Raw genomic sequence first — 19,553 nt, forward strand, 5'->3', positions numbered from 1 at the left:
CTGAATTGGCTGGTAGCCTACCATAAAGTTTGTGCATGCTCTCTCTCCAAAGCAAACCAGATGTGGGGTTCTATAGCCAAGTAATTCTGGTACATAACGTTGAAAACAGATAAATGTGTTTATTCGAAGCACACATACAAATACTGTTTGCTTACTTGACTAGCCTACTTCAAGTATTAGCCTACGCACAATAGATTTGTCTTCTTTAGCCTACATAATGCATAGGCTACACGTTGTAAACAAAAAGCAGCTGTGACAGGCAGCGGCCGCATATATTCTGCGTCATATCTCGCATCTTGTGAACTCTACAAGCCCCCACCCCTCACTCGACAACCACACAGAGATTCTGTAATGTGCGTGTATGTCGTTCACACATACGTCCGTATAAGGTCAGTATTAGGTCCGCAGGTTAGCATCATATCTGAATCATCCGAAGGGTAGGACCTCCGTTTGACAAACCTCCGCATGTACTCCGGAGGTTATATCTGAAAGCGCTTACAGACAAGCGTCCCATTAAATTATTCGTGCCAGTGTGTTTTATGCTATCGATAGTGTGGAATACTTTAGAGAACTATTGTAAAAGCACCAATTTCTGTCCCTTTCGTTCGAAAATTCTAAAATAAAGAGGTTTTTTAGGGCCAATCTCTATTCTCTGTTTTACCCCTTCCCCTTCCCCTATCCCTTCATCTTACCCCTAGCCCTTGTCCCTCGAAACCGAGTGGCAAGACATAGGGGTGAAGAATATTCCCCTTGGAAATGAGATACCACTAGCCAACCATAAGGGAGAGCGGGATGATTTAAACACTTGAATTAACGTAATTTATAGAGATCGTACCACACTAAAAAAGCTAATATTTTGTCACTAGCAACCTGTCTTCTGTCAAATAGGCTATCATTGCATTTTCAGCTCGTAATAAAACCGTTCAGGAATTATTTCAACAACAGCAGAACGTGCCTATGTTCGTTCGCAGACTACCTTCTGGTCCGGGTGAATGAAACAGGGATGGGGGACAAAATAAACATGCAGTTTGCTATGTAAACATCCCACAACTCCTTCGATATTTTACAATAATATCCAAATGGTCGTTACTTGACATCAGAAGCAATCGCTACCTGTAATAGCCTATGCGAGGAGTCGGCAGCAGTAGGCCTATGCAGCATTCATATCAGACGAGCGGTAAAAAAGTTCAGCGAATTTAGCTGCAAGCCAAACCGAAGTATTCCGAGGTCTTTATGTGGTCGAATAGAGAGTCCAGAATGAATTTCATCAAGCCAGTACCTTTCCGGAAATGTTGCCATCTTTTTCGCCGTTTTTAAAAAAAAAAAAAAAAGTCCAGTATTTCTTTCGAAATTGAAATGAAGTTGTATGGACTGGACTATGTTTTTTTTTTTTTTTTTTTTTAAACGGCGACGAAATTGTGAATTTCCAGAGCGGGTTACAACACACTCAGCAATAAGACTCCTACGGACTTTCCCCTGAAGAGGAAGCAAAGATGGCAACATTTCCGGAAAGGTACTGGCTTGATGAAATTCATTCTGGACTCTCTATTCGACCACATAAAGACCTCGGAATACTTCGGTTTGGCTTTAGGGACCCTCTACTCACTACCACGTAAGTGTTATGTTGTTTGAAACTGTAGAAGAGGTATAAAAATAGCATTTTGTAGCGGCGCAATTGAAATGCCCCGCTCACTTCCAGGCTACGAGTTGTGACTGAAAACGGTACAATCGAACTTTCTCAAAACACATCCGAATGACATGATTTTGATGTCAAATCAACGTATGCACCCCCAATCATCCGTAAATCGATCTAAAGTGCATTTTACTCCGGATAATTCCTTTAAGGGGTATCTACCCCTTGCCCTTATCCCTACCCCTCGATCGAAATGAGAATTGAGATAGCCCTTCGTCTTACGTGCACGCGCAAAACTAAGGGGAAGGGGGAAGGGGTAAAATAGAGAATTGAGATTGGCCCTTAATACTTCAAAACAACATTTGATAAATTAACCTTACATTTTCCAGTAGCCATAGGTGTGTAGATTTGAACAAAGTCTGGTTTGGTTCTTAGCAGGAGCATCTACTGCCTTCAAAATCCGATTTTCTATTTTTTTACTGTGCGCTCGGAGCACTGCTGGGCTGGTGCGTGCCCAGTCACGCAGCACATAGTTGGGAAATCAAGATTCCACTGGAGCTCCAAGCGGATTTGTACACGCAGCCTTACAACACTGTTTACAGTTCTTCGAGTCACGGTAAAATATAATTTTTAGTACATAGCTAATTTAGATAGACGTGTTGTGTGTGCTTGCGTTTATTTAGGAATCCGCCATCTTGTTTGTATAGAAATGAATATTACGTGACATACACGTAAAAGGGCGGAAATAGGTGACTGACTTCAATAGCATACAGGATAGGATAGAGATATGTGACTTGTCTTTTTTGCTTAAATCCTGTTTGAAAATGGGTGGTATTGGTGACGTTTTCACAAGCGGGGGAGTGTCGAGGTGTAATCTGGAGAGGCTAGTAGCCTGACAGTCTGAACACAAAGGTCTTAGGGATAGGCTTGTAGACCTGGGCCACTATCACCGGTGGGGTATACTACGAAGCACGACATATCTAGGCTATGTAGACATATCGAGGCTTCACAAAGCCTTGACTCAGGGGTATACGTTAAGTGATACTACAATAGCAGTTTTGTGATATATTTGTCAAACTAGGCTTTCAGCTCAGATCTGTGCGCGTTCTCGGTGTTGGAATGATGTTGGCCAATCGTGAAACGTGGAGACGCACAAAACCGCCTATATTAAAAAACAATTACTTCCAAAACTTACAAAACACTATTATAAGCGCATTCGATATTCAAAATGTGTGTAGAGGCGGTGCTCCACCTGTAAGATATATGACAGAATCCTACACGTGAGAACTTCCGTTTTTCAAGACAATTGATTGGTCAGTGGGCGGTAGATTACACGATTTGAGCTATAACTTAGCACATAACCTCCTCCCGACCAGGTTTAGTTGCGAGCATAAGACACTAAAACAGATCCACTTTAGTGTCACAGCATACCCTGGCTTTGAGCGCAACATACCTCGCTAACCCACTAATCGAGATTCGTAGTATACCCCGCAGGTGGCCCCCAAATTACCCTAGCCTGGTCTGGCTTGACGGTCTGAAGCCAGCCATTGGCAATGGGTTTTGTGCCTCCGATTCAGGTCTTTCATATCATTCCGCAAGTACATTTGCAATGGAATTTCATTGAAAGTGAGTCAGCTAGTAAGACATTCCCACGCAAGAACTAAAACTGTCAAGTTCTATCTGTATGGCGAACTATTTGTTTTGTCAGCAAAAGCCACATACGGTAGCAAAATCATTTTTAAAGACCCATTGTGCTTTTCTCGTTTTGTCAAGTAGCCATATAATAGGGGTCCTGTTCGCCCTGTCGGAACTTATTTTCTGATAATTACTGGCGGACAATACATTATCCCTTACTTAAATAATATAAATAAGATAACTATTAGCTGAATTAGATTACCAGCAATTACATTTCAGATTACCATTACAAAAGAGAGCTGCACCATGTCTATGGATTAGGCTTAGCCACATAGTCAATAAGTTAAGCAAGGATGTTTTATTGTTCTATTAGCCAGCATTGTGTATAATATGCTTGTCACTTGCAGGAGACAAAGTCTTTACTTGTAGATAGCTAGTTTAGTTAGCTAATCATTGCTAACATTCAAGTGATATTACAGGACACCAGGTGGTCAACTAATAGACAAAAGGTTAGGATGTTATAGGATTTTGAGTGTCTGTGACTGTGCAGATGTGTGTGTATGTTCGCTTGTGTGTGGGGGGGGGTAATGGTGTGTATGTGTGTGCGTGCGTGCCTGCTTGCCTGCATGTGTGTATGTTTTTATGTTTGTTTGTGCGTGTGTGGGTGTGCGAATGCGTGTATGTATGTGTTGTGTGCGTGCGAGTGAGTCTGTGCGTGCGTGCATGCCTGCATGCATATGCCTCCATGTCTACTGTGTGTGTATGTGTGTTAATGTGTGGGTGTTTGTGCATGCATGCACGTGTTGTGTTTGTGTACGTGCATGTGGGTGGGTGTGTTTGTGTGTGTGTGTTTGTGTACGTGCGCGTGGGTTGGTGTGTTTGTGCATGTGTGCATGTACATGTTTGTGTGTGTGCTTATATGTGTTTATGTGCATGCATGTGGGTGAGTGTGTTTGTGCGTGCGTGTGCATGTACATGTTTGTGTTTATGTGTGTGTGCGTGAGTCTGTTCGTGCATGCGTTTGCCTGCATATCTACTGTGTGTATGTGTGTGCGTGTGTCTATGTGTGTGTGTGTTTGTGCATGTGTGTTCATGTGTGTGCATGCGTGTGTGTCTGTGTTTGTGTGTGTCTGTTTCTGAGTGTGTGTCTGTGTGTGTTTATGTGTGCGTATGCCTGCATATCTATTGTGTGTGTATACATGCGTGTGTCTTTATGTATGTGTTTATGTGTGTGTGTGTGTGTGTGTGTGTGTGTTTATTGCGCAGGCTGAAGTTTTCAAATCTCTTGGCCTGCTACGTCACACCATAGTGTCGTAGATTTTGACAAAAATTTAAATCCTTGCTGCTATGCTATGATATGCTATGCTACGGTACTGCAAAAGGCATCTGCCAAAATAGCATGCCAGCCATGCTCATAGTCTCTCAAAGCCTTGTGTCACCAATACAGCGAGGAGGAAGGTGGACAGAGGCCAGGTCTTCACTCAAGGAGAGAACAACAGGCGACCATAGAAAATGAGGTCACACACACAAACAAACCAAGCAATACGCTGACAGAGGATACTCAGTGGGTCTCCCAGTTGAACTCCTGAATCAAGACGGATACGTCTAGATTTGTACTCTCTGTCTATATATATATATATATATATATATATTAGGGCTGGGCGATAAAAAAATAGCGATATCAGTGTTTCCCATACGTTGACTAATCTGTGGTGGGGCGCCACACATTAATGTCCTATGTTGTACTATTTAAATTAAAGAGAAGATTAAATCCTTTTTATTGCCCCGCTCTCTCTCGTAATGACCCCGCTGCCCCTCCTCTCCATGTGCATTTAACAAAACATTAACGATTGTTGAAGGATTGTTGTTGCCACATAGAAGCATTGCATAGAAGAGGGCAGGCTAAATTGCTATTAAATCCGCTTAGCCTCGTGACAATGCTGCGCAAATTTGTTCAAAACTGCTGCATTAAAGTTAACTGCTAATAGTACATTGAGGAGACTAAACTAAGTTAAGTTATGCAATCAAGCAGTATATCAAAGCTAACGTTAGAATACTGTTTGGATGTAGAGTTTAGCATGCTTACTTAGAGCTGCTTGTCAATTTTGTTACTCATACATGGATCATTTTATTGACTGAATGTTTGCAAATACTGATGTAAATGGAAAAGTGTTTTCCAAGACTCAAAAGTGCTTGTCCCAAGGAGAAGTACGAACCTTTATTTTAACTAACTACGTAGAAAACGTTATGAATTGCATCCACACATCAGCATTAACTGTGTTACAATGGCAAGGGTTCCCTCAGTGCTTGCCAGTGGAATGTGTTTTTTTTTTATTTCAGGACAAGCAATCTTAGCAATCTTCAAATTCAAAGTTGCTACAGTGACTGTAGAGACAAAAGTTCTTTTAGGGAAGGCATAATTTAAAAATGTATCACATTAGCTAAATATACAGTATAGAATTTACCAAGTTTGTCTCTAACAGAGTTGACAGATTTTTCTGTTATTACATAATTTTTTCAAATAAATACTTACAGTCTTGTAGGTTTAAGCTCAGCAAATACTTGTCATTAGGGATGCACAATATATATCGGCGGCCGATATATTATTAGCCCATAAGTGAAAAAATGAAAATATTATTATCGGTCCGATAACAGAATTCTGGCCGATAATTTGCGCCGATATTTTTTAAAGTCCTAATTTAGGCCTACGTAAGGTCCGTCTGGCTACACTGAGCTAGGCTACTTGAGCTTGGTTGGCTATACTTTTTCCTCAATATAATGTCAGCAGTGTGAATGTATTTCACCACTCTAACAAAATCTGTGGATATGTGTTCATTTGGGAATCTGTGCATCTCAAAATCCTCTCGTGAATGATCCGCCATTTAACCTTACCAGAGCGGAGCTCAGCCCTATCTAGAGCCGTCTTGTGCTGGTGTGTTTGCACTTTACCGCGCTGGTCGGGAAAACAAATAAACAAACTCGTTAGTGGGACGAGTACATAAGTAGGCCTAGTTCTAAGTTGTGTTTTAGTATTATATTTGCATTACTTTAGCTTGGGTTTTGTATTATTACCTAGAAATATGCTAACCATTCGTGCTTCAGTTCCAGACAGGTCATCATAATAAGTTATTAAAACCTTCCGGGCTAACTCCTTTCATTTCTGCTGCAGCAGGTTGTGCGCAACAGAGTAGACGGACATAAGATACAGTCTGAGAAGTTGCAGCTTTATTCAGTTACCCGCAGTTGAAACTAAACCTAAGTTTCCCTCACAAACTCTGATTTGGTCGCTATACTGTAGCTTATTCCAAGCTGAGCCGTTTATGAGCGTTTAGTCCTAAATGAAAACGATTCAAACTCTCTAGCCACTCACTCGCAATTCACTGACGTCAGGTTCACTTAAAGGAGCCACACATACTGTAGGGCTAGGCTACTGTTATGTTGTTGACTGCCGTACTATTGAGGACTATTATGAGTTCTGTCCATCATTTGGTGGTAGGTAAAATTACTACAATAAAATTATGCTTATTAAATGCTTTCCCCAAATCACTTTTCACAATTTTTTTTCAAGAGTAATATTATCGGTTATCGTATCGGTATCGGCCACAACAAACCAATAAATATCGGTTATCGTTATCGGCCCTAAAATTCCATATCGGTGCATCTCTACTTGTCATGTTAACTTTGTGTGTTCTATGACTATAAAAAAGTTTAATGATAAAAACTCATTACATTTTCTTGGTTTCTCTCTACAATTGAAATGTACCCCGAATTATAGAATAGGGTTGTGCCGATGGACGATATCATCGTCCATCGTGATGGTTGACAGGCATCACGATGGGAAGCAACCATCGTGATGCCACGCTCCCACATGCCAGTCACTAATTCCTGGTGTAACAGGCTAAAACATAAAAAAACCTTTCCCTGAGGCCTAGGTCTTATCATAAGCTACTGGCCAGTGTGCAGAGGTGTACTGTGACTGTGCTTCTTTAAATTTTTTAGTGTTTTACAACAGCTTTGAGACAATTTCAATCAAAGACCGGAACTATCCGTTTTATAACTAGATGTACTGCAGAGCAATACAAAATATGACAGCCACTCAGTCCTGCACATTCTCTCCGCAAAAATAAATCACTTGTCAATTTGTCTTCATCTGCTACTCCATCCCCTACTACTGCAACTTTTGTGTATGTAAATGAATGTGTGCGTGTGTTTGCTTTTGTGTGCGTTCTTCTCTGTGTGTGAGTGTGTGTGTGTGTTTATGTTCCTCTGTATGTGTGTGTGTGTGCTTGTGTATGTATGTTTATGTGCCTGTGTACAGCGGGGAAAATAAATATTGAACACGTCAAAATTTTTTTCAGTAAGTATACTTCCAGTGAGGCTATTTGCATGAAATTTTCACCAGACATTAGTATTAATTTAGGTAATCCACACATAAAAAAATCCAAACATTAATGTTCATAAGTAGAGTTATGAGTAAAAAAGTGGAATGCCACAGGAAAAAAGTATTGAACAGGCCTACTGAAATTTTTTAAATACTTTGTGGAAAAACCCTTTATTTGTAATGAGAGCTTCAAGGCAGGTGTGATTTTGGCCCATTCTTTTAAACAGATACTCTTTTAATATTGAAGATTCCAGGGGTCCCTCTTGTAAATCCTGATCTTTAGGTAACTTCCAAAACTGTTCAATTGGATTTAAGTCAGAGCCTGAATTTCCTTTCTCTGAAACCAATTGAGAGTTTCCTTTGCTGAATGCTTTGGATCATTGTCCTGCTGGAAGGTCTAGCCATGTCTCATCCTCATTGTTCTGGTGGATGGCAAGATTCTCCCAGAAAAAATGGCTCCATTCATCATTTCTTCAACTGTATGAAGTCTGCAAGTACCATAAGATGAAAAACAGCCCCACACCGTGATGCCTCCACCTCCAAACTTCACTGTTGGTAGGGTATTTTTAGGGTGATGCACAGTGCCATTTCTCCTCCAAATATGGTGTGTAGTATGACATCCAAAGAGTTAAATTTTGCTCTCACCTGACCAGAATACATTCTCTTAGTATTTCATAAGCTTGTCCAAATGTTGTGTAGCAAACTTTCAATGAGCTTCGACATGTTTTTCTTCAGTAATAGAGTCATGTGGGGTGAGCGTGCATAGAGGCCATGGCGGTGGAGTGCATTACCTATGATTTTCTCTTTAACAATTGAACCTGCTGCCTCCAAGTCTTTCTGGAGTGGTCCTTGGCTCTTAGGCTACACTTCTGACTATCCTTCTGACTTCCTGGTCAGAAATCTTGTGAGGAGATCCTGTGCATGGCCGATTGATGATGCAGTGATGTTCCTTCCACTTGCAGATAATGGCTCCAATACTGCTTACTGGATGATTCTGAAGTTTTGAAATGCATCTGTAACCAGTTCCATTGATATGTTTTGCAACAATAATGTTGCAAAGGTCTTGGAAGAGCTCTTTGCTTTTACCCATCATGACATGTTTCTTGTGACAACTTGGTAACGAAAAACCTTTTTATAGCTCATCAATATGTACTAACCCAGCTTACATTAATTTGCACAGATAGGATGGATATTTACTCTCTAACTATGTATAGATTCCAGCTCGTTCCTTGCCATTCCTAGCCTTTGTGTACTGTTTTTTCTTAGTGTGTTCAATACTTTTTCCCTGTGCCATTCCACTTTTTTACTCATAACTCTACTTAGGGACATTAATTTTTGGATTTTTTGGAAGTTAATACTAATGTCTGTAGAAAATTGTATGCGAATAGCCTCTCTGGAAGTATACTTACTGAAAAAAATGTTGACGTGTTCAATACTTTTTTCTCCGCTGTATGTGTGTGTGTGCGTGTGTGTCTTCATGTGCCTATATTGTGTGTGTGTGTTTGTTTGTGTTTGTTTGTGCACGTGTGATCAGATGGATCAAAGTGAAAGTCATCCTTGTGGGGCTACATGGCCACCAAGTTTCATGCAGCCCGGTCTTCAGAAATCATCATTTATACCATTATAACAGCTAGATCCAGTTAAAGTATTTATCAATTTGTTATTGGATAAGAGGCATTTCACGTGTGCTACTATGGAACACTGTGATATGGGCCTTATGGGATTAGGCAATAGAGCAGAGAAGACCGCAGACTACTGGCTGGGTCCCTCACACACCCCTACTGCAACAACTGCTATTATGAGCTTGATCTTTCAGTGCCAATGTGCATGCACACACACCACTGCTCATGCACGGTGTCAACTTACATAACTAAACAAAAACAATAGCAGTACTGAAGGTTACAAGGTAGAAAGCACACAGCTGCATATTTAAGATGAAAGGGCTTGAGACTGCATGCTGTTACAAGGGCCCAAATCATTTAGCATGACAGGTGAGGGACTCATTCAAACAAACTCTGATTTAACTCTTAGATTTGACATGTGCATTATGGTTCATTTTAGAGTAGTTTAGTATTCAGAGAAATTACTTAACGTGCCCTTTTCCCCTCAATTCAATCTACACTCAATATGCCAATGACAAAATGAAAGGAGGCAGGAGGCTACAACATAACAAAATGGGAAACATTTCAGGGGGACTAAATAAGGAGACTGGGTGCACTATAGTTTATTACTAGTAAAGGATTCACAATGTGCCAGCTGTAAAGCCTGACCTACAACCAGCTGTCCTGACCATCAGGTGAATGTTTACCACAGGAAGTATGAGCATGAGTGAAGCATGAGTGCAGGTTTCAGTTTGTGAACAGCAACATGACAGATGATCTGTTTGAAAGTAAGACAATGTTCCTGTGCCAAGTGTTCTGCCATTAGCTTCAGTAGCATTGCCATGAGAGCTGAATTGAAAACAGGCATAGCCAACACAATGTACCCTACATTAAACAAAACAGATGTAAGCACTCACACAAACACCCATACTCTACTCTATAGCCTAATTTAACACCAGTATGTGTCTTGCTATTCAGCAGATTTGACATTATGTTGTGACAAAAAGTAATAATCATTTTACCAGAGATTAGAAAACAATGACCAGTCAAATGAGCTTCATGATGAGCTGCTAAATTCACAAATGCCTCAATGCAGGGCTCTTTATTCTATGATAAAGAATTAGACTACAGGCAGAAAATCATCTGGGGAAGAACTGTGAGAGTGGAATTTTGTCAGGCAAGAACATCTGCGTTCAGAGACAAACACACACAAAAAAACACAAATGGGTCACATGGCTCCTGGGATGACCAAAACAATAATTGGTTGCACCAATAAAATGTTGCATCTAACTGTGTTGCTTACATATGCAGCATCCCCCTCACTCACATTCTACAACAGTGGATGCAAAGTAGGCCTCTCTATCTATAAGGGGGTCTCCGAGGACAGCTGAAATCAAAGTATAAGCTGCGGCTAATAGTTGGGAAATTACGGTAGATAGTTATTAAGTAGTAAGTATAAGTATATATACTCTTTTGATCCCGCGAGGGAAATTTGGTCTCTGCATTTATCCCAATCTGTGAATTAGTGAAACACACTCAGCACACAGTGAACACACAGTGAGGTGAAGCACACACTAATCCCGGCGCAGTGAGCTGCCTGCAACAACAGCGGCGCTAAGGGAGCAGTGAGGGGTTAGGTGCCTTGCTCAAGGGCACTTCAGCCGGGCCTACTGGTCGGGGTTCGAACCGGCAACCCTCCGGTTAGAAGTCCGAAGCGCTAACCAGTAGGCCACGGCTGCCCCTTTTATTTTGTCTGTACCCAATACACTCAAACATGCCAATGACTACATCAAGGGGGTGACTGGGGTGCCCATGCTTAGACTTCTGCTTGAGTCCTAGAAACAGTACCTCTTCTCTATGTGGTCCACTCCTGACATTTAGTCCTACCCCTGACCCTATTGTTGCAACTGTGTGACAAATATCGGGTGCACCTAAACGGAAAGTCAGGTACACTGTTGCAACCAATGTAAAAAGTTAGTCTGGCTGGGCCTACCCCAGCTTTAAACCTCCTTCAGTACCACTACCATAGCAAGTGAGATCAATCTGCATGAGAAACACTTCATCCAACTAATGCTGACCTCACAAGTCTGTGACCAGCCCAAGAGGCCAACCATGACATGTCTCAGACATGAGTCTTATCCCAATAAGAATTTCTAAATATAGGCCTCACCTACCTGGGTCAAATCCTTCAACAACCTTCATGTATCCATTTGGAAACCGGTTTTAGAAACAGCAGGAAGTGAGATGTTTTTTACACTAAAAACAAATTTAAAGGATCTTTAAGTTGTTTTTTCCTCTGTAACTGTTTTTTCCCCGAGTTATGATGACAAACGGATTAATATCTAGGCTTCATCATGACTCATGCAAACTTAAAATCTTCCATTCATTCTTCAATTAAGAACTAAATTCAAGTTCTGCTAACTTAAAGGATCTACAAATTAAATTTGTTTTAGGGCTGGGCGATAAAACGATTGTGATATATCAGTAGTTTATAATTGTCTTGTTATATATAATAGTATATATAATTATAATGTAATTAATTAATGTTATACAGCCACCACCTTAACTAACAAATTGCCTGCAGAAAAACACTGTAATATGAAGAGGTAGCCTAATTGTTCAGTGTTCATTGTGATTTTAATTTTCATTCAGACTTATGTGTAGGCCTACATTTATTTATTTGAGTGTTTTTCATGTTGACATTTCTTTTCCCTGTTTGCCTTGACTGATAACTGAGGTAATTAAAATCAGAGGAAGGTTAAGTTTAAAATAAAAGTGTTTAAATTGAACATTTTTCATCTGGTCCTTATTCCACAGGTTAAAAAAAATCAATAACTATCGATATTGACTGATATGAAACACTTCTATTGTGATAGTTTTCAGCCATATCGCCCAGCCCTATATTGTGTGCCACAAGATGCTGCACTAGATCAGCAACTCAGACCAAAACAAATGCTTCCTAGACGTCTACCTTCCCTTCCCCTTTTTAGTAAAGTGTTTAAAAGCCCAGTGAAACAACTGAACCAGAATGGCACTCAATAGATCTCCTGAAGGTCTTCAGTCTGTAACAGATCTTCCAACTAGGGCTGGGCGATTGGTATATTAAAATTCCAAGCAAGGAAGAGAGGGTTGGTCTGGTACACCTTCATAAATAAGTGGCCTAGGCTTGGCTCTCGTAATACTCACTGTAAGATAAAACTCGCCAGTGATGTGGAGTTATGACACATCAACAATAAGAGGCTGGCTCTGTAATATTACCCCGTGTCCGCAGTTACTTTAACCCAACCACTGGGGCGAGTGGAGACCACCATGGGAAGAGGAGCATGATTTGAGGGTGGCTGAGCAAAGCTAGCATACAGACAGGGCCATAATGGCTAAATGGGCTAAATGAATTTCTCCTTTTTTGATATATATATATTTTTTTCCCTTCTATTTGTTTTATCTGTAAAGCGACCTTGGGTGTCCTGAAAGGCGTTCCTTAAATACAATGTATTATTATTATTATAATGTTTGTTGGAGTTGCTAGGTTAGCTGCTTTCTGTCACATTTCTTGTTGTGTGGTTATGACACATAGTTTTCTCTTAGGTGAAATAAGTCCATTATACAAAATAGGCCAGAGGTTACATGATGTAGATAGACATTTTAAACACTGGGTTACTCAGTCTACTGCAACCTAAGGTTATCCTACTGTTATTTTCTAATGTGTTTTTGCTTGGGCTCAGTTAAACAATCATGGGAACTACTATGAAAGTGACCAATATCACAATTTGCAAGTGAAACACTAGCCTAGATGGCTATGGGATCTGATGCAATAAAGCAGGAATGCACATTTCTGTGAGTTCACATTTAATACACCATACCAAAAATATGGACATGAAAGGCTTTACCCATAAAGATTTTGGCCATTGCCAGACACACATGATGCCTGCTAACGTTTCTGATTCCACACCTCACTTAAACTCTCTTCTGTGCCATTTCCCTTTGCCAAAACGCCAACGAGTCTTCTTAGAAAAGTTGCCCTTCTATAGAACCAGCAGTCTGGCAGACACAAGGTGTTACAGGTCAGGTGTTACTGTGTCTGGTAATGTCAGAGCGGCTGATCAGTAGAGGCGGCTGCACAGAAAGCCTCCATGAACACTAATCTCCACGTCATCTTTCAACATTTTCCAGTGTACTCAAATGTGTGTGTCACACACTGGAGGCAAATAGGATTTGAGAAGCTCTGACCATTACATCACATCTCCTAGTGGCAGTACAGTGCCATCAGATAGGCTAAGATTAGTAGCTATTTCCATCTTGGGTCACTAGGAACAAGACTGTTTTGTTTATGAGTAGTGAAAGATCCTTCCAAGAATGTCTTTTAGAACCAACACGCCTGACCATAAAGAAAAGAAGCAAACACTGACAGTTTCACTGTAGGCTCCCCTCCAGCTATAATGTAGCCTGTTAACGAGTGTCCTGGATATGGGCAGAAGAATTTAAAAATAATTAACTTACTGCAGAAGAACAGTGGATTAAAATCGTATTTACTAAATGATTTCATGCAAGCTATTGAAGCAAAACAAAGCCACCATGACAAAAAGAAAAACAGAACACAAATATCAAGCATGAGCACATAATCTTTAACAAACATGAGCCAAATGTGAGTTTTGTATTTTACTGGTGAACTGTCACTGTCTAAAATATAGGCCAAGTGGCAATAAAAATGAAAAGAAACTTCAGTGTTTGTTTTTGCTTTTATAAGACAAGACATTATACACCTTGATGATTGTTGTGACACTACTATAGTGAAACTGACCATTCACACCAAGCCTGTCCCAGTTCAATAATAGGCTATTGCTTGTATGCTTATCGTTGCATATTTGAACTGTGTTGATGCTGTGGCAGTTTTTTCACAACAATTATTTAAGAATGTAATATCTTCATAACTGAAAACTGCTGTATTCTAAACAAACATAGCCAAAATCATAATTATATGCCACCCCGGTACACGTCAGACTTTCTGTTGGTCTGACTGGCTCAAACAGCACAAATTCAACGTCATTCTCTCAAAATAGTGTTAACAACTTATCCATCCCATTCCAATAGAGGCTCTAGCTCTACTTAAGCCTCAGCTGAAGGCAGTTTTAATGTCTGAACTTAACATCTTCTGTGGTGCATGTGTACCTTGCACTTTCAAATTAGGGGTCTAACCATCTCTGAGCACACAATCAGAAACAGTAAAGTACATAAAACAACAGTGGTCCCAGTGGTTAAGCAGCGCCAAGAGTGCCAACTGTTCTAATAAGACAAGCCATTGACAGCTGATGAAGTACATCAAACAGCTGAATAGCTTGACATCCCATAGAAAAAACTTGCCATGTTGTCATCTGTCAGACACAGATCTGGTAAAGTATGTGGCATTCATACCAGAGGAACTAAGCATGTGTAGAATGTTTAGAAGTTGTTAAAAGAGCAGCTGGAAGAAAAGAACAGAGAACCCAGCATCATCCAGCAAATTTGAATGACAGAGTGGAATACACATAAGTGTTGTGGTCTTGCGGTTTAGTGTTGCATAAAGCAGCTATGCTTAGTGGCGTTCAAGCACCAAACATCAACAATGGCAAAATGTGCATCCTTCCATCTTTATCTGAAAACATAAGGCTAGCTGTCCAATTTGTCAAGGATTGCTGCTAATACCTTAAAAACCAAAGTATTGGATTGACAATACTGTCAGAAAAGGGGAAAAATGAACAAAACAATTACTAAAACTACAAAGGATCAGAGCCAAAAGTGAGGTGTAAAGTTTAAACTTCTCCGCAGACCATGTAAACTACTCCCAAGGAGGCATAGAAGATAATAACAAGTGAGAGGAGGCAAAGTTTCTAGCCTGAAGAAATCTGCTTCAGTTCTTCCACATTTCAATTATTCAATACTTACAAAGGGCAGAGTATCCAGCAGCCAGTGTTTTTCACCGCACCTATTACACTTCAATCTAAGGATTTGTGGGAGGTATGAGTGCAGCCAGCCTCTGATCAAACACACAGCCAGGCTAGCAGGGACAATTGCTTCAAGCCCAGAGGATCAGGGGATTAAGCATATAAGTGTGCGGAGGTTTGCTTCAGTGCTATCCCCATCACTACATTTAGCCTAATACCGCCAAATTCAAAAACAGTCCTAGTGTAAGAGTTGGTGGTACTGAAAAGTTCTGTTAGACCAAAACTAATTAGGTACAGCAGACTGAGCAACATGATGCATTAGCCAGCACAGTGCAAGAGGGGTTAAACAGAGACCACAAAGAAAGGGAATGATGCATCCAGTGTGTGCATGAATGAGTGGATAAGCAAGAGACAAGGTGAGAGGGTTGACCCTGCTAAGCCTCTTTGCAAGAATGACAGTCTTGTTTACAAGCAGAGAGGGGAAAGGGAACTACAATAGCATGCAAAGGTTTCAGCATCCCTGGTCAACATTTCTGCCCCAACTATCCACCATCAAACTTGCCCAAACTCTGAAAATAATAGGAAAATAACAGGAAGATAAGTGGTGACCACAGTTTGCAATGTACATGAGACAGCAGTAGACCTAAACAGGAATGGCAGGTCAAGTTGAGGTCTAGTACACTAACAAAACTGTCCAAGACAACAGTTCACAGGATTGCTAAAAAACCTAATACACTCCTTTTTGATTTAAAAAAACCCTGAAGAAGATGTGGCAGACTCTGGATACAATGTTGTACTGTGCGATGACACCTGCACAAATACAACCTTCATTCATAGTGTCATGAGAAGAAGCACTTTACTCTGTTTTTTTATTTTTATTTTTTAAACAGTCTGTAGTGCCAGTGCAAGCCACCTTTACTAAACCAACAACCTTCCATATGCTCTCTCACATCCCCAACAGACATTTCCATTGGGACAAGTAGAGTAGTGTCTCATTATCAAGTGCTTAAAGCCAAGACAGGTAATGTTAGACAAGTAATGTTAGTACTTGTTAGCTAGCCTCCTTCAGACATATTGGGATGCTTTAATTCTCTTTGAAGCTTAATCAAAGTCTCATATCAGCTTACACTATACCATACAGTGTCAGTACATTGAATTAAGATGAAAAATAATCTTATAATAAAAACAATGTCAGTTCATTACACGCAAACATATCTTGCTATGCCTTTAGTATGCTGCACCTAAAACATAAACAAAAAATATTTAAAATAAAATAATTAAAATTTTAAAAATGCCCAATGTGTCTAAGGTTTGTCAGCCCCAAGCCAATTTCTTCTCCATAGTGAACCTTACGTAATGACCTCCAGTCGGATATTTGTGCTTGAACGAAGAGCATGATGTTTGCATACAGTATAGTTTAGGTAAAACCGTCGATTAAATCATGTTTCTATATCGCAATACGAAGATGCTCTAACTTAATAACATGCAAAAGCTAATGTTATGAACTCTGATTGGTAAGTCTGAGTGGACGCTTTCGACGGTGTGCCACATTAAACGACACAGTTCTAGAGGATCTTAGGTACACACAATTCAGTAAACCACTCTGATACCAGAACAAGTAGGCCTAATATATATAACGAATTAACGTTACGTAATTGGTTAACATGAACTCCATCACTAATGATGTCAAATGGGGGTTATATCCCTGTTCTAACAAACCTTAAAACCACACACTAATGCATGATATCCACATTGACAAACTTTCTTGAGGAACCAAACGAACGTTGCAGTTACTGTAAAACATTTACCATGAACCAGTCAACTCCACTATGACAGTTAAGTTAACGTTACATTAAACACTCATCATGACCTAGCTACGCTTTACACTAGCAGCCTCACCATTAGCTAATTGCAGGTACACGTTAGCACGCTAACGTTAACGTAAACGCGTCCGTGGAATGGACCATATTGACTAATTTTGAGAATTAACATGTGCCAACGGTGTCAACATGAAATGCTTTAACTTGAGGGATACCATTCAAAGTTAGGCTGGAGTGATCGAGAGTAACGTACAATACAGCTCTCGGAGCAGTGCAAAAACAGTCGGCAACAACTAGAACCAACGTGAGGCACCACTAGAACTACTGCCCAGGCCAAGCAGCTAACAGTTCATGTTATCGTTAATTAGCTAACATTGTGATTGTAACGTTATACTTACCACGCTAGTAATCTCTACTGTTGTCCTTCGTTTCGACAATTAATTGAAGAGGTTTCCAGGTGTGCACTAACGTATGGATGATGAATCCTTTCCACTGTTTCACAAAAATCGGATAGAGAAAAACAACCTTGCTGCGACGGAGCCGGATGCAGATGCCTGGCAGTCGCTAACGTTAACGTTACACAGGCTACTGGCTAGCTAGCCGAAGGCCACAGAGGCTAAGAAAATATGTAAGGTTAGCTAAATCATTCACTAGATGCGACGTGTTCGACAAGTGACAGCTAGAACTGTTACAGTTAAAGCGCTAGACAATGATATTTACAAGTAGCGTTAGAAGTATTTCAGACATCATCAATTGTCAACCTCGGTATTACTAACATGTTGGCCAGGCAACTTACTCTGTTTCGATAAGCCTGGACAAGGCTAATTCTTGCCAGCTAACGTTAGCCAACTCATGTCTCGAGTCCTTGACGTTCACGTTACACTATCTAGTGTTGACCTGCGTGTGCATACAAAGACAGACGTTAGCACACACGCCAATAACATATAACGAAAACAAAATGATATGGTGTCTTCATCTGCTCGTGATAATGTTTGTTCTTCGGACGACCATGATTTAGAAGTAACCTTAACGTTAGCTAGAAGTAACCCACACAGGCAAAAATGAGTAACCTCGGCTAACTAGCTAGCTCTCTTGCTCAATGACGTTAGCTATCACAGTATAACGTAAATAAACGTTAACTTAGTGTTGTCTGATAAATGACTAGGCTCGCACGCATATATATTCCAACGCTAACAGTTACAAGCTAAGCATCAGCAACTTAACTTAATAGCCAATATGACGTAAAAAATCTATTAATCGGTTAACCATAACGTTAGATTCTAAATAAACAAAGTTTTGGGAGATGTAGAACTATCCTTCCAATATATAACGTTAACAGTTAACTTTAGCATCTAGGTTACTTGGCTAACATTAAGTTAGCTTAGTTCATATTAACTGTTTATAATACCTAGTAAAATCGTCGGTATCGCTTACCAACAACCGTTAACTTTGGATGAGATCGCCTAACGTTAGCTTGCTTATTAACGTAACTGACGTCGCAAACTCACGTCCATCAGACAACAGCCCTGAGGTACTCGGTTGTCGCGCTAAAGAGCACTTTACTGTTCGGACCTTCTCCCTTCCACTAGGCTTTAGCTAACCTGACAATGAACTGTAAACTGGATCCCAGGGTCCCGGTTTCCACCAGGTTCACTTCGTCTCGCAACAAACATTAACGAAGGAAGAAAGTATGGGAATAGTGGTGGTTCTGGACAGGGGATACTATTTTGATGCAGCCTGCTGAGTTGAGCGAAATGCTTCCGGAAAAATCGATAGATTTACTGATTCTAATTTCTGAGCCTACATGAGACAAAAGGGGGGACCACCATAGAGAAACATCTATCTATCTAAGGGGGGACCACCATTGAGAAACATCTATCTATCTATCTATGGGGGGATAAGGGGGTAAATGAGTCTGGTTTAAGAATCAGGCTGGGATGGGAACTCATTTTGACTTGGGAGTGCTGAGGTAAGAAGGGGGGGGGGGGGTCCTTTTTTATTCAGGTGCATTTTAAAGGAACACGCCACCCAAAATCAGTAGTGATATATGTTCTTACCGTAACTTTCACGAGTTGAGTCGTACCTCTTAGTGGTGTGTCGTTCGTGAACGAGCTGGCTCTATGTGCCGGCACTTTGAAATGAACGATGGGTGCCGGCTCACCTCTGGGAGCCGTCCGTAGATATTGACGTTCATGTTTAGAACGTTGACATTGCGCTGAGATGATAGGCTGCCGATCGCGTTTTACGCCACTACTCGTTTGCATAATATTAAACATAACCACACCGCTGTCATGTATTTGCAAAAACTCTGCTTGTTCTGTTTTTCTTTTAATAAAATAAATGTATGCCTGCCCAACATTTCTCACACATTGTTTTAATATGACAGCAGCCAATCACAAAAGACAATAAGCAACATTCTAAAACAAAGCGGGAACAATAGATAGAAATAGAATTCTAAAACAAAGCGGGAACAATAGATAGAAAAACTGACAGAATGATGGACGGTGGACGTAAACGCTCCAGTATTTGGCTTCATTTCAACAGCATCGGCGACAATACAAAAGC

At 40.5% G+C, this 19,553-nt stretch overlaps 1 protein-coding gene across 2 annotated transcripts in view; it reads right to left on the reverse strand.

Moving 5' to 3' along the window:
• The window catches only part of ip6k1 (inositol hexakisphosphate kinase 1), a 52,988-nt gene extending 34,301 nt beyond the window's left edge, over positions 1-18,687 (reverse strand). For both annotated transcript variants that reach the window (XM_076268487.1, XM_076268486.1), the window contains exon 1: positions 17,387-18,687. The gene's annotated coding sequence lies outside the window, so the exon portion shown is untranslated. The remainder of the gene's footprint in view (positions 1-17,386) is intronic.
• Between the last annotated feature and the right edge of the window lie 866 nt (positions 18,688-19,553).

Source organism: Alosa pseudoharengus, unplaced genomic scaffold (genome assembly GCF_046254945.1).
Source record: "Alosa pseudoharengus isolate Yale_2024_CS ecotype anadromous, Long Island Sound unplaced genomic scaffold, YU_APseudo_1.1 YU_APseudo_1.1_scf_5, whole genome shotgun sequence".
NCBI classification, from domain to species: Eukaryota; Metazoa; Chordata; class Actinopteri; order Clupeiformes; family Clupeidae; genus Alosa; species Alosa pseudoharengus.